The following is a 25,706-nucleotide window of genomic DNA, read 5'->3' as shown; positions in this document are numbered from 1 at the left end:
TTTTTTTTTCCTTTTCTTTCTTTCTTTCTTCTTTTCTTTCTGCTTATCCCTGAAATGGACTGAACCTGAAATTCAAGAGTCAAGCTGTGCTCTTTCTGCCTCTGACATCGTTAGAAAGCCAAAAGGTGGGAGCTGGCCTTCAAACGGTTGGCCTCAAAATGAAAATCTTATCCCACTGAGGGATTCAGAGAGTTGGAGCCAAGGTCTCCTCTCACCTGCAGTATCAGGGGGTCAAACCAAAGGACCACACTCTTCCTGGTGCTCTCAGTTGCTTAAAGTCACAGGAAGTACGGCTCCTGACACAGCTCACGCTTGACATTAGTTGTCTAATTCTTTCCTCCCCAAAGCCTACATCTTGGTAAAAGAGAGAATTTCACAGACTCTTTGTGAATGAAGTTGTTACTAAGGATGCTTTCAATTTAAACCATTTGAGTGGAAGTTGCTAGGAGTAACACAGATTGGGAAAGGGAGGAACACACCTAGCTAAGGGTCACAAAAACCAAGGCCAAGGTAATAAGTGTGACCCGAGACCAGGCATTTGATCTATTTCTGCATCTATACAATAAGGGGGCTAGAGCAGATAATCTATAAAAATCCTTTTGGTTCTAAGAATCTATGACTGCAGATAGATGTCAAAGAATTAGTGGAGAGATGGATGAGGTATAAAATGTAGCCATTGCCTAGGATGCCCTCCAAAATGATGACAGGGCTTACCTCTGGAAAGAAGAGCGGACTAGTATTCAGATAGTGGACAGGTGGATTTTAGATGTATCTGCATTAAAAAAAAATTAGAATGGGCCCAAATGTGCATCCCTTCCTAGCAAGTTGCAAAATAATGCATACAGTCTGGTATTATTTATTTAAAATGTGCTCACACTTACCACTGTCCCACACATTTGCATTACAAGCATACACATGGATGTACGTACACAGAAAAAGCTATGAAAGTATACACACCAAGTTGACAGTGTTGATTACTTCAGGGAGTGCAAGGTATATGCTGGGTGATGATGGTGAAAGATAATTTTAGACTCACCTGCAATACTTTAATGTGGTAGAGGAAGAAATCCATTCATGCATTTCTTATCAAATGAAATCATACAATTTATGCATACGAGATTTAAGGGCAAAGCCTACATATTTATCTGTGTGTATATATGTATGTGCAAACACACACACAACAGCTTTGCCAAAATAGGAATTTGTGGTGTAATTGGAGAAATGTCAAACGTGTGAACACTCAACAACTGGAGAATAATCCTTAGGCAGGCTGGCATGGTCAGAAAGCTCAGCTGAACTCCTCCAGGAAGCCTTTTCTAACTATTACACTCCCATTGACCTTGCCCTTCTTGATGTCTACTTTCAATATCATCTCTCACCTCACCACACCTCTTCTTCCTCCCAGGGTGTCTTTGGGGTCCAGCTTTATAGATCCCTGAAACAGACACTGCCATAAGATTTCATTCAAAGTTTGTATCTTGGAGGCACAAGCCCAAGCACCTTACACAATTTGTTATTTCTCTCCCCCAACCACTCATTCCAACCCTCAAGGGGCATCTCTCCTACCTCCTATTTCTCTGCCATAAGCATCCCTGGGGAGCCTACTCATTTACTAAGTTCTGAGACCCCATCTACAGCCACTGCATCAGAATCTGTAGGTGAGGGCAACAGGAAGCCGATTTGTAGGCAGCACCTCAGGTGATGGTTATGTCAGGCCCAGTTAGGAACCACAACTCTGAGATGTGACATGGCCCCTGCCTTATGCCAAGGAGAGAAAGAAACACATTTCTCTCCCATGTGGGAGGTATTAATAACGGCTTAGATTCTCATACACTCATAGATCCAGAAAGGAAAGCAATTTGGCACTAGGCATCAAAAACCTCTTAAAACTGCATAGGCATTTATCGAGCAATGCACTTGTAGGCATCCTGAAGAAAATAATAGAAACTGAACGTAGGCATTTATGTATAGATATTCATTATGTGATTGTTCATGCTTAAGTATGAAAATGGTTAATGAACTGTGATTCTTCCATATAGGAGTACTATACAGCCATCAAAAAAGGGAGTTTTTAAGTACATAGTTGTGCTTAAGGCCAAATGTTAAGGAAATAATCAGGAGTCAGGGAGTCAGAACTGTCTTGTGAGCATGATCTTTCTATAACTAACAATAAAAGGCTAAAATAATACAGGAGAGGGAAAGATGAGTAGAAAGAGAGTTCCTAAAGAGAGAGATTCCCTGATAGATGCAGAGGTAAATGACATCAGCGAGTCCCCAGCCCTGCCATGGGATCCCTCCAGTACCAGTAATAAAGGAAAACTGAGCAGGCAATTTTGTTGGCGACGTGGGAGGCGGAATATCACACAGCTGCTTTACCCGCAGCTGTATTGGCTTTGCAGTGTTGACAGTTTGAAAAAAGAGGAAGACAAATAGGAAATAAAACCTTGTCTTGGGCTGGGAAATAAGCAGCTGGGATGTGACCCACCCAGGGAGGCTTGCTTTCATTAGTAGAAGTTATTGATTTAACTTGAATTTCAGACCTATAATTTTTATCTTTTAATGAATTTTCCATTATTTGGAGTTTTTCTTCGCCCTGGGGCTTCTAAGTATTTTTTTAAACCTGTATTTATTTCTATATATTTTATTCCATGCTTTGAGAAATCTCCATAAACAAAATCACTGTAATATACATTTTCCATTGAGGATTCCATACCCTCTACCCCAACTACTCTCTTCTCACCACCCCCAAATGGTAAGTAAACTCTTCATGCTGTTGAAAAGCTAAGCTGATATACACAGAAAAAATGAAGTGGTAGATTAAGTAATTATTTAGTGAACTTCAGCTGGGTAGACAATTTGTCTAACTGATACCATAAAATGTTTTTTCATGACACAAAGTTTTTTCTCAGTAGCTGTCCTTTTTCTTTCTTTATTTTGTGGCCAAAAATATGTGAATGACAGCCTCAACTCTCCCTTTCACTTCGGCCGAAATCATCTTGTTACCACTACTTAGGTCAGATGTCAAGTAATTAAGAGAATGATATTAACACATCAATTCTGAGAATTCTCTGTTGTGTGAAAGCATCTATTTTAGAATTCTTGCAGGTGGCTGCAGCTCACAAAGCCTGTCAGATGTTAGGATGCAAAAAGGTTCAAGGGCTGCTTGTGTTTTTCAAATGTTATCTAAGGAATCTTTTCACAAATCCCTGCTATTGTTCAACATAATTTTCGTGGTTCTTGGGGACTTAAATGCAACTGAACAATTTTAAAGAAACCAAAATATGACAAAGGAAATAATGGCCCACTATTATAAAGCATTCTCTTCTTTTTCTTTCCGGCCCTCCTCCACCTTTCAGCCACTGCCCTAGGCTGGCTGATGCAACTTATGTCTGAGAATGCTTAAAATTTTAGAGTTTTGACTACATTGGTTTAATAGAACATTTGAAGCACTATGCACATATTAGATTACCATAAATTAAAGAGCTTTATTTTTCTTTTATTTTTTAAGAACTTGACATTGAAAAGCAATGTATGACTGTTGGGTCAGGCTCGTTTGATTGGTTTAATACCAGCTTGATCGTAATTACAATCTTTATAGAGTGAGACAGTCAGTGAATGTGACAGTGCTCTATGCTTGGCCACGGAAAAGTACTTGAAATAATTTCAATCTCTGAAATTATTTGTTAATTTTTAAAAAGCAAATAAAAGTACATTTATTTCTTCCATTTTACTTGGTTGTTTTGCTCTTGTTAATCTACCTCAAAGCCTTCTTATTACTTTTTAAAGTCTTTTTCAGAGTTCCTGAGTTTCTACTCTAGTTTCTTTTTCATCCTGCACATAATAATAATGATGATGATAGTTGACATTTATTAAGTAATTACTATATGCAGGGCATGGAACCAAGCACTTTACACATATTAATTCATTTAAAATGCACAACAGCCCCATGAGGTCAGTACTGCTGTTATTTCCATTTTCCAGATAAGGATGTTTGCCCAAGGTCCACAGCTAATAAGTGGCAGAGCCAGGTTCAGGACCCAGGATTTTCAATTCCTAACATCATGCTGTTAACCACTACAGTGGATTATAAATATACATTTTCCACACTGGGAGATACTGGTCTCTTTTCCTACGTATACAAACAGCAATTCATTTGAAAAAAAAAAAGGAGCATTTACTGCTAATACTCATTAGATTAAATTATGTTTATGGTTTATAAGATTTGACACAATAGACAGTATTGTTTATATATTTAACTGTAGCTTTGATAGCATAACATTTCTGTGCTTAAAATAAAGTGCTTTTTCATTGGTTTGTTAATTTATTTCTTTAGAACTATTTGACTTGACATGCCTCTAATCTTCGCTCATTTCGCAGTAGAAAGAGCCAATGAAAATGCATTTATTAATTAAACCTAAATAGAGCACACTTACGAGATCTTCCTGAGGAAAACAGGCAATTCTCCTAGCAATTAAAACTCATCTAAGAAATTCGTTCCAGGGAAAATGAGACCAGGAAACCAAAACACATTGTTTTGCCACCAATATACCCTGCTACCAATACTACCACCATCCATGATTTGCGGAGAAAAGGCTGTCAATAGAGGAAAAATGGATACTTTCTCCAGTTCTAGTGACTAGAGTACCACATGACAAGCAGGAAGTGATGAAAATCCAAACTAGTGATGGGCCAGTCTTGCAGGTTGGATAAGATGAGTGGTTGATGCTAAAATTCAGTGTGTCAAGTAAAAAATGGAGTTAGAAACAGTCAATGCAAAATGCAAGGTCAACTCAGCAGCAGAAGTTAAGATAGAAGGAACAGGGGTTAATGCAAGAAACAGAATTTGCAAACAAGTCCAAAGATAAAGGACATAGGAGCTGACAGTGAGTCTAGGTCAGGAAATGAAGGTAAAGAAACCATGATTCCCCATCAACCCATGCTGACTTCGGCACCTAGAGCAGGATCTCTTCCGGAGACCTCAAGCTCTTTATTTTTCTAGTGCCCCCTTCCATTCATGAGCCTCAATCTGCTGAACCAGGTAGATGGCCCAGACCCTATTTCAAGAAAAGAAAAAAAAAATGTTTAAGAATGTGAAAGAGCTTCAATAAAACAAATTAAACTTTTGCCAATTTATTTCTTCCATGAGAATCACTAGAGAGGGATAATAAAATTTACAGCTCCATATTTATAAACTTCTGTGTCTAGGGTTGGCAAGAACTCTAAAGATGATCATTCTCTCTGCTCTGGATGACATCAGATCAATTGTGATGGAACCCACAGTTGTATCCAGGCATGGTCATCCCTATGCAAGAGAGGGGCCAACACAGCATCCAAATAAAGTGCCAAGAGCCTCCAGTTCAGAAAGCCATGACCTTAGGACAAAGCCAAATCCAAGAACTGAGACAAATGGTCAGTTCCCAGAGTGAGATTTTGTGGCAGGATTTACTGCCAAAGCTTTCCTTGTTGATATAGTTTTGCCAAACCATATCAATAAGGATAGCTTTGGCTGTGTCCCCACCCAAATCTCATCTTGATTGTAGCTCCCACAATTTCCATGTGTTGTTGGGAGGGATCTAATGGGAGATAATTGAATCATGGGGGCAGTTTCCCCCATACTGTCCTCATGGTAGTGGATAAGTCTCATGAGATCTGGTGGTTTTATAAGGTGAAACCCCTTTCACTTGATTCTCATTTTCTCCTTGCCTGCCACCATGTAAGACATGCCTTTCACCTTCCACCAGGATTGTGAGGCCTCCCTAGCCACGTGGAAGTGTGAGTTCCTTAAACCTCTTTTTCTTTATAAATTACCCAGTTTTTGAGTATGTCTGTATCAGCAGCATGAAAACACTTCTTGGAACAAAGCTGGGAGCTTTGGCAATAGCAACTCTCTGACAAGGCTCTTTCACACATCCAGCCTATTTCCTTCTCTCTTTTTTTGACCGTAAAAGTGATATTTATTAATTGGCCAGTTACACAAATTAGCTATCAATTCCAGATCTGTCTCTTCACCTTCACCATAGTATATCAGGTGAATTGGTCTACAAACATCATTATTTCTATAAACCCAAGAATTATGGGTTGCTCACATAAACCAACAGAATCCCTGACAGTGCTCTAATATTTGACCAAATTCACCATAATCACCTTATTTCCTGTGGAAATTAGGGTTAATGGTTTCCTATTCTCCCAAGAGGTAAGGAAGCATAGAAATAAATATAAATACTATCTGCATGAAACATTGATCTAATCTTATATGTTTATATTTACAAGGCCATGTTCACAGTTAGTTTTTCATTATTTTGTCCTAGAGAACTGCCCAAATTATAGACAAAATCCCAGTAAGTGAACTTGGATAACTCCTGACTTCTCCCTGAAATACAGCACAGTTTCAGAATTTACAGCACACAATCCTGTCAATGATGCCTTTATCTTAAAGAAGATTTTATTAAAGCAGCAGCATAGATGTTGATGTCTAATTTCAATGGCGTAATATGCCATTTAGAGTATGACAAATGAATATAAATTCCTGGGGTCAGTGTGAGATTTTTAAATATTAGGCCTTTGAAAACGAACCAGTCTCCTTAGAGGATTTATACTTTAACCACCTTAATATAAATTTAAGGTAACGGAGGCTTGCAAAAGGTGGGTGTCTTGTCTAAGATTCATGACTCCTTAGGAAGAAAGCTGGGATTAAGTTGGAGCTTAGGTTTCCTTTCACATTAAACTCAGAGCCTTAGTTTCCTCACATATAAAATTAAAGAGCTGAGCTAGGGAATCAATCCTTAGGGAGGTCCCGCCCAGCTTTCAAATCCTCTGATTTTCCTAGGCCTCAGATGCTTACATTCAGTTCTGAGTTGCAAAGGCATAGCAGCTTGACCATCAAAGCCTTAACCTTATAGCCTAGGCAGATCATTCACAGGTCTCTCAGAGCACAAACATCTCAGCATGGTCACGTTTGGCATTGTGTAAAGATCACTGAATCTCTACCCTATTCGCTACATCCAGTTCACCCTCTTGTTCAAATGGTTTCTCTTGGACAGGAAGTCTGGCCCTGTTGACTGAGGTCTGTGTCTACTTCCCTTTGATCCCAGCTCAGAATACCCTGGCATGCCAGCCTGCCCCCAAAATGCCAGTACTCACAGGCCTCTCAACCCACTTGGGTGCTTTGCAGGGACTCTGTGCTCAAGGACACTGACATAATTTGCAGGTCCAAGTACAAAATGAAAATGCGGGGCTGCTTGTCCATAATTTGTGGGGCCCAGTTCAAAATGCAAATACTGCTAAATATACTACAGTGTAGTTTTTTTCCCTTCTTCCATGATCTCTCTTTCTCTCTCTCAACTTCTTATAGTCTGTGTTTTTTTTAAAAAAAATGTATCTAATGTCATTCTCAGAAACAGAATTTACATTTCAAATTATTGGCATAAATTTTACTGTTCAACTTTATATTGTGCAATGCCACTTTTAAATGCAAATATAAGAACATTTAACTTGTATGCAGAATCACTGAAATTATACAATTTGTATTTCATAGTTTATACATGCATATGTATTTTGTTCTTATCAGAACAGTGGAAACGCTACATGCACATACACAAAACTACCTCGACTCTTTTTATTTTGCATCTTGTTTGATATACACGCATTCTACCAACACTTTCTATCTTCAGGTTACTGATGAGTAAGAAAGAACTGAAAGGAAAAAGAATTATGGGTTGCTCTATCTTTCTCTTTCCTTTGATGTCATCTTTTTTAGCATAAGTGGTTGGCTAATATAGGAAAGTGATGTGAGTAGGTTAGAATCTAATAGTGTCCCTTGGCCATTCGTGTTTCTTAGAACACTATTTCCTTCATTCTGTGTTGAATGCAAGTGCTGGTTCAAACAGAAAGTGTGGCCAGGCAAGGTGACTCATACCTGTAATCCCAGCACTTTGGGATCCCGAGGTGGGTGGATCACCTGAGGTCAGGAGTTTGAGACCAACCTGGCCAAAATGGCGAAACCGCATCTCTACCAAAAATACAAAAATTAGCTGGGTGTGGTGGCAGGTGCCTGTAGTCCCAACTACTCAGGAGGCTGAGGCAAGAGAATCACTTGAACCAAGGAAGTGGAGGATGCAGTGAGCCGAGATCACACCACTGCACTCCAGCCTGTACGACAGAGCGAGACTCCATTTCAACAACAACAACAAAATAATAAAGAAAAGAAAGAAAGAAACAAAAAAAAATATGACCTCTCAAAGGTTTTAGCTTTTAGCACCCCCACTTACTCAGCCGTAGATGTAATGGGCTTACCAGGTAATCTCTTTTGGGTCTTGATGAACTCCCTCACATCATGGGTCCATAGAAATTCTATGCTCTTGAACATGGTGAATGTTATATGCAAATGGGGCATCAAGAAACAGTGCACATGTATATTGCAATATTGCCTCTGCTCACACACTTGCTCCATTGGACTTCAATACAAAACACAGGTTCAATGGTAAAGTCATGAAGGATTCAAAGATGGCAAACAGCAGAGCATTAAACCAAGCATGGGACCCTTCTGAGTGCGAATCCTGTGCAACTGCCCAGGTGGTACACCCATAACATTGGCCCTGCCTGGCTGCATGCCCTTGTGCAACTAGGACATAACCTGGTGGTATTCTGAAATGTAGGAACCTACACTACTGAGACTAGAAGGTAGTAGACAAAGATCCCATAGTACAGGGACAGCAAGAATCCTACTGACAGAATGGGACAGAATTCCTGGTGAGTCTTCCTGGGCTTCAGTGCTGGGATGGATCCACTGGTCTGACCAGTGCTCTGGGAATGCTTGTCCAATGCTGTCTCAGCAATCTTTGAGTCCTAGCACATCCCAGACCACGTAACAACCCTAGAAAAGATTCCAATATTACTTAGACAGTCAGTGGACACGAAGTCCCTCTCTTATACTTCTCCTTTCCCTCCTTTTTATTTTCTGAACTACACTCACATTCTGCTGCCTCTTTCTACAAGAATCGAATAGCCCTCTTCCAATGTGGAGAAATAGGAATGCTTTTACATTGTTATTGGGAGTGTATATTAGTTCAACCATTGTGGAAGACAGTGTGGCAATTCCTTAAGGATCTAGAACCAGAAATATCATTTGACCTAGCAATCCCATTACTGGGTATATACTCAAAGGATTATAAATTATTCTACTATAACGACACATGCACACGTATGTTTATTGCAGCACTATTTACAACAGCAAAGACTTGGAACCAACCCAAATGCCCATCAATGATAGACTGGATAAAGAAAATGTGGCATATATACACCATGGAATACTATGCAGCCATAAAAAAAGAATGTGTTCATGTCCTTTGCAGGGACATGGATGAAGCTGGAAACCATCATTCTCAGCAAACTAACACAGGAACAGAAAACCAAACACCGCACGTTCTCACTCATAAGTGGGAGTTGAACAATGAGGACACATGGACACAGGGAGGGGAACATCACACACCAGGGCCTGTCAGGGGGTGGGGGAAAAGGGGAGGGACAGCATTAGGACAAATACCTAATGCATGTGGGGCTTAAAACCTAGATGATGGGTTGATGGGTGCAGCAAACCACCATGGCATATGTATACTTATATAACAAACCTGCACGTTCTGCACATGTATCCCAGAACTTAAAGTATAATAAAAATAAATAAATTTTTTAAAAAAGAATAGCTCTCTTCCCATAAGCAGGGCATAATAGAGGGGGTTAAATTATAAGTCCTGTAAGAAGACTGGTCCATTTCTAACAGCCTCAGTGGCCTACAGGAAGGGCCTAGACCTTAGAAACCAAAAGTCCTGTTCACTCTCCATTGCTGAGGGAGAGTAGGAGTAGACAGTCGGAATTTTTGGAAATACCTACCATTCCTCCCCAAAGGCTAAGCAGGAGGTGCTGACTGGTATCGTCCTGCAAAATGTCAAATAATAAATCACAAATTAAGTCTTTGGCAAGTCACCCCATTCTTTAAGTGCTTGGCAGATCACCCAGATACATGTAGGATCAGAGTTAAGGAAGGAGTGTTTCATCACAGGGAAAGTGGACACCAAAATCAAGAGAGGATACTGAGACAGAGCTGAATAGGAAACTAAGTACGATATGTCTTAAGCCCTCTTCCCATACACAGGAAGTTTGGGGTTTTGCCCCCAGGGAAGTGGAATTCTAGAAGCTACAGCTTATCTTTCTACACTATAAAGTTGGAACTGTCTGATTTGAAATGTAAAACGTGGACCAGAAGGGGAATTAAAAAGGTAATGTCCTAAGTGAGGATAAGTTTGCAACTAAGGAAGCAAGCAGGATTAGGCGGGCATCCAGATAGTGGATCTTGAAGACGCTTCCTCAGATGCCAAGCAGGCTCCTCTTTTATAGGGATTGTGTAGCTTCATCCAGGGCAAAAACGTGGGTTTTTTTTTTCTTCTTAAGGTCTTGAATACTTTTTGCTTTACCCTAACCCACCACAACCGCTACCTTCAGGTGAATCTGGAAATTCTCCCGTGTTTTCTTAGCCGAAGGTTCGAATGTTCCATGGCTACCCATCTGGGCCAAACTTTTGTGGGTAAATTAGGATCTGGAATTGGCAATTATCTTGTTGACAAATAAATGAGACATAGCAGAGAATCTAGAAATAAACTCACATATGTGGTCAACTGCTTTTCAACAAAGGTTCCAAGGTCATTCAATGGGGAAGAGGATAATATTTCCAACAAATGGTGCTTTAAAAATTGCATATCTATGTGCGTAAAAAGACCCTGAGCCATCACCTCATAACATATAATTCATTGAAATGTATCATGGACCTAAATTTGAGGGCTAGAAATAAAAATTTTCTGATGAAAATATAGAAGAAAATATTAGCAATCTTGGGATTGACAAAGATGTGCTTTAAGTAGGATACAGAGAGCACAAACTACAAAATACAAAAGGATTAATTGGACTTTCTGCACTTTAAAAAATTCTGTTAAGAAAATAAAAAGACAAGCCTCAGGCTGGGAGAAAATGTTTGTAAAACATAAATCTGACAAAGGACTAGTATCCAAGATACATAAAGAACTCTTCCAACTCAATAATATGAAGATAAACTTTTTTCTAATGGGCAAAAGATATGAATAAATACTTTACCAAAGAAAGCAAACAAATGGCAAATATGCACATGAAAAGATGCTCATTATCATTAGTTATTAGGGAAATCCAAACTAAAACCACATAAAGTTTCCACTATATACCCACAGGAATGACTGACATTTTTAAAAGATTGACAGTACTATGTGTTGACAAGGATAGGGAGTAACTGGAGCTCTCATCCATTGCTGATGGCAATCTAATACAGTATAGCCACTTTGGAATAGATTTGGAATTTCTTTTAAAGTTAAACACGTACTTACTATATGACTCAGCAATTCCCCCCATACATTTATCCAAGAGAAATGAAAACATATAGCCATGTAAGATTTGTACTTAAATGTTCATACCATCTTTACTCATAATAGCTGGAAAGAACCAAGATGTCTATCAATTGGTAAATGCACAAATTATGGTATATGCATACAATGGAATAGTACTCAGTAATGAAAAAGCATAGACTACTGATAAACCCACCATTGTTGATGAATCTCAAAAGTATTATCCTTAGTGAAAGAAGCAGACCCAAAATACTGCACACAGTATGATTCCATTTATTTAAAGATCCTAGAAAAGCCAAAGCTGTAAGTTAGAAGGCAGATCAGTGGCTTCCAGGAACCAGTGGGGAGAGAAGGGGACAGATTACAAAGAAAATGGAAGAAAATGGTGGAGATGATGAAAATACCTATATTAGGATTGCAGTGGTGGTTACATGACCCTCTCTGTATATTTGTTGAAACTCACCAAATTTCATACACAATATTGGTTAATTTTATTACAAGTTAATGTACCACAATAAAGCAGACTTTTTAAAAAGATAGCTATAGTTTTTGCTTCTAAGTTAATATATAAATTGTAGATCTTAAACTCAAATATGCACGTGACTTTATATGTGATCATTCCTTCAAGTTCTCCCATACTGACCATAGCAATGTGTGCAATAGCCATAGCTCCAGCAACGCTAATATCTTCTTGTCTTTTCAGGTAAGAATCAGGAGAGCCTCTATTTTTGTGTCACTTTCTCAACAACTTGTATATAAGGAAGTATTTTTATACTTATTTAACAGACAGAAGATGTGAAGCAGAGGACTTGTGACTTACCGAAGTTAAAATCACATTGATCCTTTGGAACAAACTTTATGATGATACACCCATTTTTATAGAAATCAAACCAAAGCACAACCAATTATCTGACATACCTGGGCAACTTTTGACCAATGCCTTTTCCAGATCATTATCTAAAGAATTAACCCAACATTCTTATTACTTTGTACCAGAATTTTATATATAAAAATTGTTCATTATATACATCTATGTATTGGTATATAATACCATCTCTATGAGAAAATGTCTTATAGATATTACACTCTATATATCTCTATATATCCATGTAGAAAATCTATATCTATATTTATCTATGTATCTATATTATAAAACAGTCTTGCGGTCCTAAGAACAATACTGGCAGCTGAAATTGCTTCTTTGATTGGATAATAAATCCTGGGTGGCTTGATTTAAGTTGCCAATTTCAATCAGAGTTTTCCTTTGTGAGACAGGCAGTCATGTAAACTGATCTAGTTCAGCTGATAGTAACAGTTCCAGAAATCCAACAGAGTGTTTTTTAATAAAAATGTATACAGGATTGGAATGTTGATAAGACATTTGCAAATGTATATAGAAATATGATAATTTATACTATTTTGTGATAAGATTCCTGGTTGGCATTAGTGATGTGTCATATGATTGCATTAATTGCAAAGAAGAAACTCAAAATGGCATAATTGTGCCTGATGTTCAAGTAATAGAAATGGAATTTAAAGTGTTCTTAGAAAATGGAAAAATGTTACTGAGGTGAAAAGACTTTAAAAACATGAATTCAAAACCAAACCATTAGCACATGTAACCCTTTCAAGGTAATATAAATCCTGCAGTAGACCTTCTACCACTACCCATCAACCTGGACAAGGATAAAAGAAAGTGGGGAGATGAGCATCAGCCGCTGGTAGGTTATCTCTGAAAGCATTGAAGAGAGCCGTTGCATGTTGTAACATCCTCAGGTCATTAGGTCATAAGTAAATAGGCTGGCATCTCTGGTCTGAGAGGCAGCCTAGTTTAGTGGTTATGTGGGTCTTACTCCGAGCTGCAGCATAATGGAGTGGTCTGAGGCATGAACTCTGCAAGCCAAATTACCTGAATTCAAATCCAGGCTGTGCTGCTGACTAGCTGTTTGTCCTTGGACAAATCATCCTGCCTCTCTGTGCCTTAATTTCTTAATTTGTAAAATGCAGAAGACACTCATGTACCTTTCTTCAGCTGATTATAAGTACTGAATGAGTAAATATTTATAAAACTTTTGGGACAGTGTGGGCACATAGTCAATGATACATAGTTTTTTTAAGTTAATAATACTTAATTGATTATAAGAATGTATATGTGGTATTTTTTTAGGGCCAACATTAGCTACTCTAGAGACTCATCTACTGAGAGGCCTCCTTAGTTACAGAGACTGGAATGAATCCTTTTGAATTACAGTGCTTGCACTGGAGAGCTCTATCCTGGCCAGCCACACCATTGACTAGGGCAATTTACTCTCACTCATGTTTATAGCTCTGACCACAGCTGATTAGACCAGAGACAAAATCCTGACTAAATCTGGACAAAAATATTCTCCCTCCAAGAAATTTCAAATGGGAGAACTGAAACATTGGCTATCCTAACTTTAGTGCTTTTTTAAACATATGCAATGCACTGTTATTTATTATAGCCACCTTTCAGTGCAATAGATGATTAAAGCTATTCCTCCTGTCTAACTGAAATTTTGTGTCCTTTGACGAACGTCTCCTCATTACTCCCTCCAACCCCAACCCCCAGCCTCTGGTAATCACTATTCTACTCCCTATTTCTATGGGGTCAACATTTTTAGATTCCACAAGTAAGTGAGATCACAAAGTCTTTGCCTTTCTATGCCTGGCTTATTTCGCTTAGCGTAATGTCTTCCAGGTTCATTCATATTGCCGCAAATGCCAGGATTTCCTTTTTTTTCAAGAGTGAAAAATCTTCCATTGTTTATATACCACATACCCATTCATCTGATGGTGGATGCTTAGGTTAATTCCATATCTTTGCTATTGCTAGTAACATTGCAATGAATATGATGGGAGTGCAGGTATCTCTTAACATACTGATGTCCTTTCTTTTGGATACATACCCTGAAGTGGGTTTGCTGGATCATATGGTAATTCTATTTTTAGTTTCTGAGGAACCTCCATACTCTTTTCCATGATAGCTGTACTAATTTACATTCCCACCAACAGTGCACAAGTGTTCCCTTTCCTCCACATCCTTGCCAAGAAAAGTTATCGTCCATCTTTTTACTAAAATAGCCATTCTAACAGGTATGAAGTGATATCTCATTGTGGTTTTAATTGTGTTTCCCTGATAATTAGTGAAGATGATGATTTTTCGTATATCTGTTGACCATTTACATGTCTTTTTTTTTAAGAAATGTCTATTTAAGTCTCTTGCCCATTTTTTAAATTGGGTTCTTTATTTTCTTGCAATTGAGTTGTTTGAGTTTCTTATATATTTTGGATATTAGCCCCTTATCAGATATGTGGCTTGCAAATATTTTCTCCCAATCCATGAGTTGTCTCTTCATTCTATTGCTTCTTTTGCCATGCAGAAGCTTTTCAGTTTGATGACATACTTTTTGTTTATTTTTTGCTTTTGTTGCCTGTGCTTTGGGGGTCACATCCAAGAAATGTTTGCCCCCAGAACAATATTGTGGAGCATTCCCTTTACGTTTTCTTCTAGTAGTTTTACAGTTTCAAATGTCACATTTAAGTCTTTAATCCATTTTGAGTTCATTTCTGTGTATCATGTGAGGTAAGCGTTCAATTTCATTCTTCTGCATGCATATCCGATGTTCCCAACATCATTTATTAAAGAGATTGTCCTTTCTCTATTGTGCGTTCTTGGCAGCCTTGTTGAAAATCAATTGACCATAAACATGTGGGTTTATTTCTGGGCTCTCTATCCTGTTTCATTGGTTTTTGTCTGTTTTTATGCCAGGGTTTTGCTCTTTTGGTTTCTACAGCTTTGTAATACATTTTGGAGTTAGGTAGTGTGATGCCTTCAGCTTTGCTCTTTTTACCAAAGATTTCTTTGCCTATTCAGGGATCTTTGTGGTTTTACACAAATTTTAGGATTGGTTTTCCTATTTCTGTGAAAACGATCGGCTAACTTTGGAGAGCTGAGGTGCAAGAGCATGTAATATCAGAGCTGGAGTGAGCACCATCGCAAGATGAAGTCACAGACGGGCCTCCATTATGGGGAAGAACAAACCAAGAGTCACACGCAGGAAGCCAATTCATGAGATTGTCCTGTGTCCTTATAAGAAACCCCCCTGTTAGTGTGTGCACCACCAGGCCAGATGCTAACTGTGAGGAAGGACTATAAAGAACTTGTATTTAGTGAGGTCCTTGAGAGTGGCAGGCAGTTCTAGGCACCTACGTGCATCATCTCATTTAAGCTTCACAGTAATCCTGTCACATCAATCTTATTATTTCATGTTCACGGGTAAAGACACTGATATGGTTTGGCTCTGTGTCCCCACCCAAATCTCATGATGAATTGTAATCCCCAGTGTTAGAGGAGGGACTTGGTGGGAGGTGATTGAGTCATGGGGGTGGACTTCCCCGTTGCTGTTCTCATAATAGAGTTCTCACAAGATCTGATTGTTTGAAAGTGTGTAGCACCTACCCCTTTGCTCTCTCTCTCCTGCCACCATATGAAGACCGTGCCTGCCTCCCCTTCACCTTCTACCATGATTGTAAGTTTCCTAAGTACTCTTCAGAAGCAGAAGCCTGTACAGCCCACAGAACTGTGAGCCAATTAAACTTTTTTCTTTATAAATTACCCAGGCTCAGATATGTCTTTACAGCAGTGTGTGAATAGAATAATATAGAAAATTGGTACCAGAGAAGTGGGGCATTGCTATAAAGATATTAGTAAACGTGGTATCTATAAAGATACCAGTAAATGTGGAAGCAGCTTTGGAACTGGGTAGTGGACAGAGGTTGAAACAGTGTGGAGGGTTCAGAAGAAAACAGGAAGATGAAGGAAAATTTGGAACTTCCTATAGACTTGTTGAATGGTTGTGACCAAAATGCTATAGTGATATGGATAATGAAGTCCAGGTTGAAGAGGTCTCAGATGGAGATGAGGAACTTATTGGGAACTGGAGTAAAGGTCACTCTTGCTATGCTTTAGCAAAGAGACTGGTGGCATTGTGCTCCTGCTCTAGGGATTTGTTGAACTTTGAACTTGAGAGAGATGAATTAGAGTATCTGGCAGAAGAAATTTCTCAGCAAAAAGTGTTCAAGTTGTGGTCTGGCTGTTTCTAACAGCATACACTCATATGAGTGCACAAAGAGATTATCTGAAACTGGAACTTATATTTAGAAGGGAAGCAGAGCATAAAAGTTTGGAAAATTTTCAGCCTATGTGGTAGAAAAGAAAAATCCACTTTTTGGGGGAGGAATTCAAGCCTGCTGCATAAATTTGCATAAATAAATAGGAGCCAAATGCTAATAGCCAAGACAATGGAGAAAATGCCTCCAAAGCATTTCAGGGACCTTCATGGTGGCCCCTCCCATCACAGGCCTGGAAGTCTAGGAGGGAAAAATGACTTCATATGCCAGGCCCAGGGCCCCACTGTTCTTTGCAGTTTGGGGGCATGGCACCCTGCATCCTGGCTGCTCCAGCTCCAGCCATGGCTAAAATGGGCCAAGGTACAGCTCAGGCTGTTGCTTCAAAGGGTGCAAGCCTCAAGCCTTGGCAGCTTCCATGTGGTGTTAAGCCTGCAGGTACACACAGGGTGAGAGTTGAGGCTTGGGAGCCTCTCTGCCTAGATTTCAGAGGGCATATGGAAAAAACATCCTGACTGAATGTCCAGGCAAAAGTCTGCTGCAGTGACAGTGCATTCTTCTCATGGAGAATTTCTAGGCAATGCAGAGTGGAAATGTGGGGTTGGAGCCCCCACACAGAATCCCCACTAGTGAGCTGTGAGAAGACAGCCACAAACCTCCAGACCCCAAAATGGTAGATCCACCTACAGCTTTCACCATGCACCTGCAAAAGCTGTAGGCACTCAATGCCAGTCCATAACAGTAGCCACAGGAGCTGTACCCTGCAAAGCCACAGGGGCAGAGCTGCCCAAGGCCTTGGGTGCCCACCCCTTGCATCAGCGTGGCCTGGATGTGAGACATGGATTCACATGAATCTCAAAGGAGATTATTTTGGAGTTTTGAGAGTTAATGACTGCCCTACCGGATTTCAGACTTGCATGGGGCCTGTAGCCCCTTTGTTTTTGCCAATTTCTCCCTTTTGGAAGGGAAGCATTTACCCAATGCCTGTACCCCCATTATATCTTAAAAGTAACTAAGTAATTTGTTTTTTATTTTACAGGCTCATAGGCAGAAGGGACTTCGTTGTCTTAGATGAGACTTTGGACTTGGACTTTAGTTAATGATGGAATGAGTTAAGACTTTGGGGGTCTGTTGGGAAGGTATGATTGTGTTTTGAAATGTGACAAGAACATGAGGTTTGGGAGGGGCCAGGGGTAGAATAATATGGTTTGCCTCTGTGTCCCCACCCAAATCTCCTGTCAAATTGTAATCCCCAGTGTTGAAGAGGGGGCCTGGTGGGAGGTGACTGAATCACAGGAGCAGACTTCCTCCTTGCTGTTCTTATGATAGAGTTTTTGTAAGATCTGGTTGTGGGGAAGTGTTCAGCACCTCCGCCTTTGCTCTCTCTCTCTCCTGCCACCATGTGAATATGTGCTTGCTACCCTTCCACCATAATTGTGGGTTTCCTGGGTCCTCCCCAGAAGCAGAAGCCTATATAGCTCACAGAACCATGAGCCAGTTAAACTTCTTTTCTTTTCTGGTGATGGTTGTTTGCAGCTTTAAGGGGCTACCACTAGCCAAATATGGAACAATTTGAGCATCAAAATAAATGATGGTATAATGGATTAGAGCCCACTGAGTGAAATGGAAATCCATGGATCTTGTTGATAAAAATAAATAAATGAATAAATATATAAGTGAGGGAAAAGAGAAAGCACTTCCTTTCAGTAGGATTCCAACCAGTGAATGTCGAAGCAATGATGAAGTTAGAAAAATCAAAATTGGCAGCTATCATGGTAGTATTTTATTCAGGCACGAATCATTCAAGTTGAATCATTCAAGATAAAACAAGTTGAGAGGTTTTATGGAATGAGATATCTACATGATTGCAAGGTAGCTCCTCACAAAATACTGATGAATTACAAAAGAAAAAAATAATAACTCTACAGTAGAGAATGCTGGCAAACACCACCTTCCCCAAGTGACCAGAGTTAACATAACCAGGGATGGGACTTTACTGGTATCATGTCCTTTCTACCATGATAGATTGAGAAGGATACAACACTACCATATGTATTCCTGTCAAACACACACAACCTGAATCTAATCATGAGAAAGCATCAGACAAACTCAAATTGAGGGACACTCTACAAAATAACTGTTGAATATGCTTCAATAATATCAAGGTCACAAAAGACAAGAAAAGACTGAAGAAGTGTCCAAAAAGATGACAACAAAATGTAATATGTTATCCTGGATTGGATAATGACTTAAAAAGGGAATTTTTCCCACTTTGAAGACATTATTGGAATAGTTAGTAAAATTTAAGTGGGGTCCTGGATTACAGAGTAGTGTTTATAATGTTAATTTACTGATTTTGATGGTTGTTCTGTGATTAGGTGGGAGAGGGTTCTTGTCTTTTAGGAAATACACAGTGAAATGTTTAGAAGTGTTCAGCTTACTCTCAGTTGATTCAGATGGGAAAGAATATATATATATATAGTTTACAGGAAAATAATGATAAAGCAACTGTGGTAAAATCTTAACAACTGGAAATCAGTGTAAAAGATATACAAAGAGTACTCTTCTACTTTTTTCTCTAAGTTTAAAATTATTTCAAAATAAAAAGTCTTAAATGATAAAAGAAATCACCATGGTACCTATTTTACTTTCATCCTTCCAGGGCAGAGACTTGGCTTTATGCACCTGCTTTTCCTTGTCTGGCCTATTTCCAGGCACGTAAGAGAAAACCAATGAACACTTGTTTGGATAATTGGTGATTATACTTGTCTTAGCTTCCTTACTAAATTGTAAGCTACTAGAGGGCTTGAACCATGTCTTGTTTCTCTGAATTCCCTGAAGACCCAGCTCCGCGTCCTGTACATAATTGACACCATTGGTTATTTGTAGAACGGAATGGAATTATGTGGCCACTCAAATGTTACGATAATGATTAGGCTCTGACAAAGATCCCTTTTATGGGCCTGTGAAAACAATCACAGTACTTGAAACTAAAATTCCCCTCCTGGGCTTGTGAAAGCCAGGGTCCAGGTTAAGCAGCCCTTTGTGAAGCTGCATTCTCTGAGAGCGGCATCTGACTCTCCACTGAGTCACCTTTGGCAGGGAGCCTTCCCCTCAGTCTGCAGTCATTACCCTAATGAAGGACAGCTGGGGCTGCCAACAATGAACTTGCACTCCCAAGTGGCAGCCGCCCTTAAAAGAACAGTTCCCTCACCCACTAGAACAGCCCTCCCAGGCCAGAAATTGGCCCACTGGTTTTATGCCTGGATGGGATGTGGATCCATAGGGAGTCAAAAATGGCAGCTGCAAAGCATGCTGTTGATAGAGAAATGCTCAGTTTAAAGAAGAAACCCTGCCCAGAGTGAGAAGCCAAACTTGCCATGTATTTTAAAAACCACTGTCCTATGTTTTGAAAAACTATATTGGCAGGGGAATCTGATACAGACTTTACTTCTGGACAGCTGTCCTGTTCATTCAGACGCAGGGTGAGCTGGAAGTCAGCCTTCAGGGCCGTGAATACAGGGCAGCTCCAAGCAAGCAACAGGCTCACCAATGAAACCAACAGACAATGTGCATTTTTCAAGACTGTTTCCCTGATGAAAAAATATTTTTTTCTACATAAGCTTGTATAGGCCACTCCTCTGATGCAGAAATCAACATTTCATGAGGTAAATAGAAAAATACTGTCTGGTAATAACCTGCCTCACTGAGTGCTTACTCAGTGACAAATGTTACTCTAAGAGCTTTGCATGATTAGCTCATGTAATCCTCCTGATAGCCTGTGGGTAGGTACTCATTGCACCTGGCTGGCAGAGAAGGCACCTAAGAAATTTGGCAAAAGCCACAGAACTAGTCAGTGGTGGAGCCACAATCTGAACTCAGATACTCTAACAGCAAAGTCAACTGTTTAACACAGATCCTTCAAAGTTGGGTATTTTTCCAAGGAAACTTTGGATTGACACTTAACTGCAGAGACCATACTATGTTACGTGTGTTGAAACTTGTTTTGATCACACACACACACAGTGCTTTGAACATGGAACATAACCAAGCAATGCTAATGACTATACATTGGAGGAGAATAATACAGGAACGTCAGAAATGAAATGTTTGTTTTGGCTGTTAGGGGCACTGGCACGGATCTGAAACCAGTTTTGAAAATGCAGAATGCGACAAAGTTGAAGTCATGCTGGTTTGAAGGGTTAAAAGTTCTGCTAGGTAGCTGAGCCAGGAATACGTCCTCTGTCCGGAGTGCTCACCTTACAGCGGGAGGTGGGGCAAAAGCCAGCGGCTGGTCCAGACTGCTAAAGGATTGCAGAGAGACCCATGATATTGAAGAGCATAACCGACAGGCCTCATAGTGTGTAAAAATGTATGCTTGACATGCGGCAGCAATGCGGTCCATGGAGCAGAGGCGCATGGACCCATTAGCAGACATGATGAGGACAGGCAGGGTGGGCTGACGCACAGCTGAAGAAGATAGGGGAGCACAGGAAATGACATTTTTAAATGTCAGGAAAACGTTGCACAATGAGTCAGAAAGAGATGGACATTTCCTAGGCAGTAATGCTGCCTCATTATATAAAGTTTTCTGTTCTGTCAGTCACTAACTATACCAGAAAAGAAGGCAAAACACGCAGGTTTTTGTGAATCAAGCAATCTTTAACTTCTGTGACACATCTTCTCGTAACTAGACCATGGCAGTAAGCTGCTCAGGAAAGGTCAGTTACACAAATGAAAAATAAAAATGGGATAGCACAGAATGCACGAGACAGGGCTCTGGGTGCCCGGCCCTACAGTGCCCTACTTACTTGGCTTACCCACGGCTCCAGGAACCATCCCACAACCATGTGGACAAACTTACACCTACAAAGAAAGTGATTGTTTTCATGTAGTTTTATTGATTCTTCACACAAATACTTGGTGGGATCACTTTTCTGACATTAAAAGAATCACAATAAAGATCATGCAAAGAACACTAGGGCTGCATTACAGTAGCCTGGATGGTTGCCTGCTCTGCAGACCTTGCTTCTAGTTTAGGGCTCTTCAACTTGGAAGGTGGGAAGTAGAAACTAGGAAGAGAGTCTCAATGAAAGGAAGAGAAATGGTTTTTTAGAAGAATAGAAGCCTAAATAAGATGATGGGATCTGACACTATTACCTGGAATAGGCAAGCCTGAAGAAACCTAATTATTATCTTAGAATATATATAAATAGTTTACTAACTAGAAAGTGAAAACCATAAACAGCCATCAAAGACATATCAAAAGGAGGGAAATTGCAATATGAGAATTAGGAAACAATTTCAAATTGTAAGAATATTTTAATTTTCAAATGGGTTACCTAGATATTCTTGTGATGTTTCTTTCTAGGTTGAAAAATAAAGATAATGATAGGGTTCAATTCGCCCACTTGGAATAGTTTAAATAAGTAGTTATCAAAGTAAAGTCTATGGGATCTGGAAATTGTGGAAGAATTTTAAAATTTTATGTTTTCATTTTGATGATCGTTTCTAAAAATTATTTCTTACCCGTCTGAGCATGACTCAAGTCTGGGAAACAACAGTTTGAATTTTTGAGCTCTCCTCTCTCACTCTGCTTCTATTTTATATTGTTCTACTATAAACTTTTCTTAGAATAAGCAATCACCACATAACAGTAGTACAATGGAGTGCATACTCAGTGCTACCTTTTGCTAAAGATGACATCAAATGTTAAAACTGCAGAAGATAAAGGGAGCATGTTTACTTCCTATCATTTGGGCCATTTGGTACTGTGACATTGGTCATCGAAAATGTTACATGTGGAAAAATGTAAGGAGGCAGGCTCCATTAAGAACACAACCATGATTCTTCAGAGGAGATACTTTAGCTCCTCAGATACTTTCTTTTTTAAAAAAGACATAAAATTTGTTCTCACTCATAAGTGGGAGTTGAACAATGAGAACACATGGACACAGGGAGGGGAACATCACACACTGGAGCCTGTCGGGGGGTGGGGGGAGAGAGGAAGGAGATCATTAAGACAAATACTTAATGCATGTGGGGCTTAAAACCTAGATGATGGGTTGATGGGTGCAGCAAACCACCATAGCACCTGTATACCTACGTAACAAACCTGCACGTTCTGCACATGTATCCCAGAACTTAAAGTTAAAAAAAAAAAAGTTAAAATTTTATGTATCTATTTTTAGATATTCTATACATTTATTCTCCATAGACAAGAGGAAAAAAGTTGATTTCAAACTTGAGATTGGACATGCAAAATCTCCAATAATTAATGGTTTAAACAGTTTTATGTACTGTTTGTTTACCGCATACGTTATTACTTGCAGGTAATGACAAGCACGTATTTATCTATAAGCCATTAATTTGCTGCCACTTTGCCAAGACGACTTGATACTTTTCCGTATCTGATTGGGAGATGCTGACCAGAATTTTAAGAGCTGGGCTGGAGCAGTGCAATGGGCTCAATACTGTGGGAACTTTATTCTCTCTGAGGATACTAGGTGGCACATGTAAGTGTCCCATACAGCAAGTATGTTGTGGACTCCAACAAAAATACTCAATTGCAAATTCATTAAAAATCAGTCAACAGGAATGAGTTTTTTAAATCCTCAGCACTTTATAAATACAAGATAAGCACCAAGACAGGCGTTCAAACTTAAATAACAAGTAAACATATTTTTCCTGTTTTTAGTTCTCTAAAACTACATATTGCAGTCCTGCCTTTCCCTAAATATAATTTATGCAATTAAATTATAAATATAAATTATAAATTATAAATTAGTAAATGTAATTTACTAATTTAGAGAGATGTCATGTAATATCAATTATAAAAAGCATTTCAAGTTAACAACACTTATTCTTTTTCTTTCTTTCTTTCTTTCTTTTTTTCATCAGAGCCTTTCTCTGTCACCCAGGCTGGAGTGCAGTGGTGTGATCTTGGCTCACTGCAACCTCTGCTTCCCAGGTTCAAGCAATTCTCCTGCCTCAGCCTCCCGAGTAGTTGGGATTACAGGCGTCTGCCACCATGCCTGGATGACTCTGTATTTTTAGTGGAGATGGGGTTTCACCATATTGGCCAGGGTGGTCTCGAACTCCTGGCCTCAAGCGGTCCGCCCTCCTTGGCCTCCCCCAAAGTGCTGAGATTACAGGCATGAGCCACAGCATCCGGCCCCTTAAAAATAAAAAAAAAGAAGTTCTCCACTCATTGAGAACATTCAAGGATTGTTAAAAAAAAAAAAAAAATAGAGATTTGTAAAGTTCCTAGCCTGTTATTCCTGTAAATGAAGTAAGCATGGATGCAAAATACATTTCTGAAGTCTGAGTTGTTTCAAATTTTGTAGGCATTACCTAATCCCCAAAAGGCAGGTTCTTTTAGTAGAGGATGAGACACTTTGAGGCAAAAGGCTTATAACTGAGATGCATTAAGTCTATTCTGTTTTAAGATTCTAAAGAAATGTCAAGATTTACATACACATGTGAGAACCAAAAGAGACCTGTATTCCCTAGTATCACACAAAGTAGTCCCAGTGTAAACGTCTGAAGCTGTGTCCATTTGATTTGATAGATACATAGGTACCATTGTTTTGTTCAAAATCACAATTTAAATACTTTGTGATTTTAGAAATAATAGAGCCACGTTTTCACCATTAAGGTGAGTGAGTGTTCAGATACATTTGGCACTGTCCATAGGTTTATGGCTTCCAACTTGTTTAAGACCATTCCCAGAGTGAGAGCTGATTTGCCACGGTTATGAAGCTTTCAGGATATAAACTATAAGAATGACAAACTACAGCAGTTGAAAATGTGTCTTCAGATACTCACTTGCAACTCCCATTTATGTCTCTAGGAGTTGAGAAATGAGGATCGAGGGACCAAATCTGGCCTGGTCAGTAAGAGTGTAGGTAACATATAAATATTAATGTTCATTGCAGTTAGTGTGGTATGCAGAAATATCACAGTATAATTGTTAATTGCCAATACCTTTCACTCATGTTGCACGAGAATAAGTGAAAATTATTTTACTGTAATTTTTAAATGATTTCATCATAATAATTATAAAATATCCTTTCCACTCCTTAGATGGTTAAAACTCAACTTTCTGAAAATGAATCATTTATACTTCATCTTTATTGCCATTTGTTTCTATACAGGTGTATCTATGTATCTGTTATTCAGTTTAGTAGGAGAAACAGCCTCTGGTTGTGACCATTTACTGGTGTCTGTGCAGTTAGCATTCTTGGCATTCTTTATACAAAATAGAATGTTCAAATAATTAAAAGCATTCACTACAGATTTCATGGTATTTTAGGGGTGGTCATGGTATCAGGGGAAGGAGGAGGTCTGTTCTTTGCCCTGCCAAGCCACCTGTTGAACCCTTTTCTTTATTTATTTTCTCCTTCATTATTCATATTCCTTCTCAGTTCACTTCTGCTCCAGTCTAACAACTATTTATTGCTAAATATTTATCAAGCACCTACTGTGTGTCAGACATTGTGCCTTGCACTTTAAATTTATTACATCTTTAATCCTAAAAACAGTCCTATGAAGTCCCGTTTTTAAAAATTCCCATTTAAATCTCTGGGGGATTTTTTATTTGTTTTTTGTTTTTGTCTTCCTCTTTTTTCAAAGCAGCACTCCAATTTTTCTTTAAGTAGTTGCCTCTGCCCCAGTCCCTGTGGTTCTGGAGCCTGTCAGTCAAAATCCCCTACCCCTCCTTCCTACCAAAGTGGAGACACATGACTCAAGGTAGGCCAATCAAGCTTACCCTGTGAGAACCCAGGATGACAAATGGTTAGGGTGGAGTCATTCTGGTGTCAGAATGCTGAGGAGAATATATTTCTTCTGTCATCTCGATCCATGGAGTTGCCTAGTTTCCATTCTTTGCAAGGCCTTTTCCTTTGTTTCTGGGAGAGAACTAAGATTATTCCAATACATTACCCTTTTTGGCAAAAGTGAATCTGTTTCTGTTGCTTGCAATCAAAGAATCCTAACAGACGTGTTTCCATTCTTCAGATTAGGAAAAGGAAACTGAAGCTTAGAGAGGATAAGTAACTTGTGCAAAGTGGATGGAAGAGGCAGGACACCCACACCAGTTAGACTCCAAAACATAGGATCTTACCCGTCATGCCATGC

This window comes from Gorilla gorilla, chromosome 11, assembly GCF_029281585.2.
Source record: "Gorilla gorilla gorilla isolate KB3781 chromosome 11, NHGRI_mGorGor1-v2.1_pri, whole genome shotgun sequence".
Taxonomy (NCBI): Eukaryota; Metazoa; Chordata; class Mammalia; order Primates; family Hominidae; genus Gorilla; species Gorilla gorilla.
Note: the sequence above shows the minus strand (reverse complement) of the source record.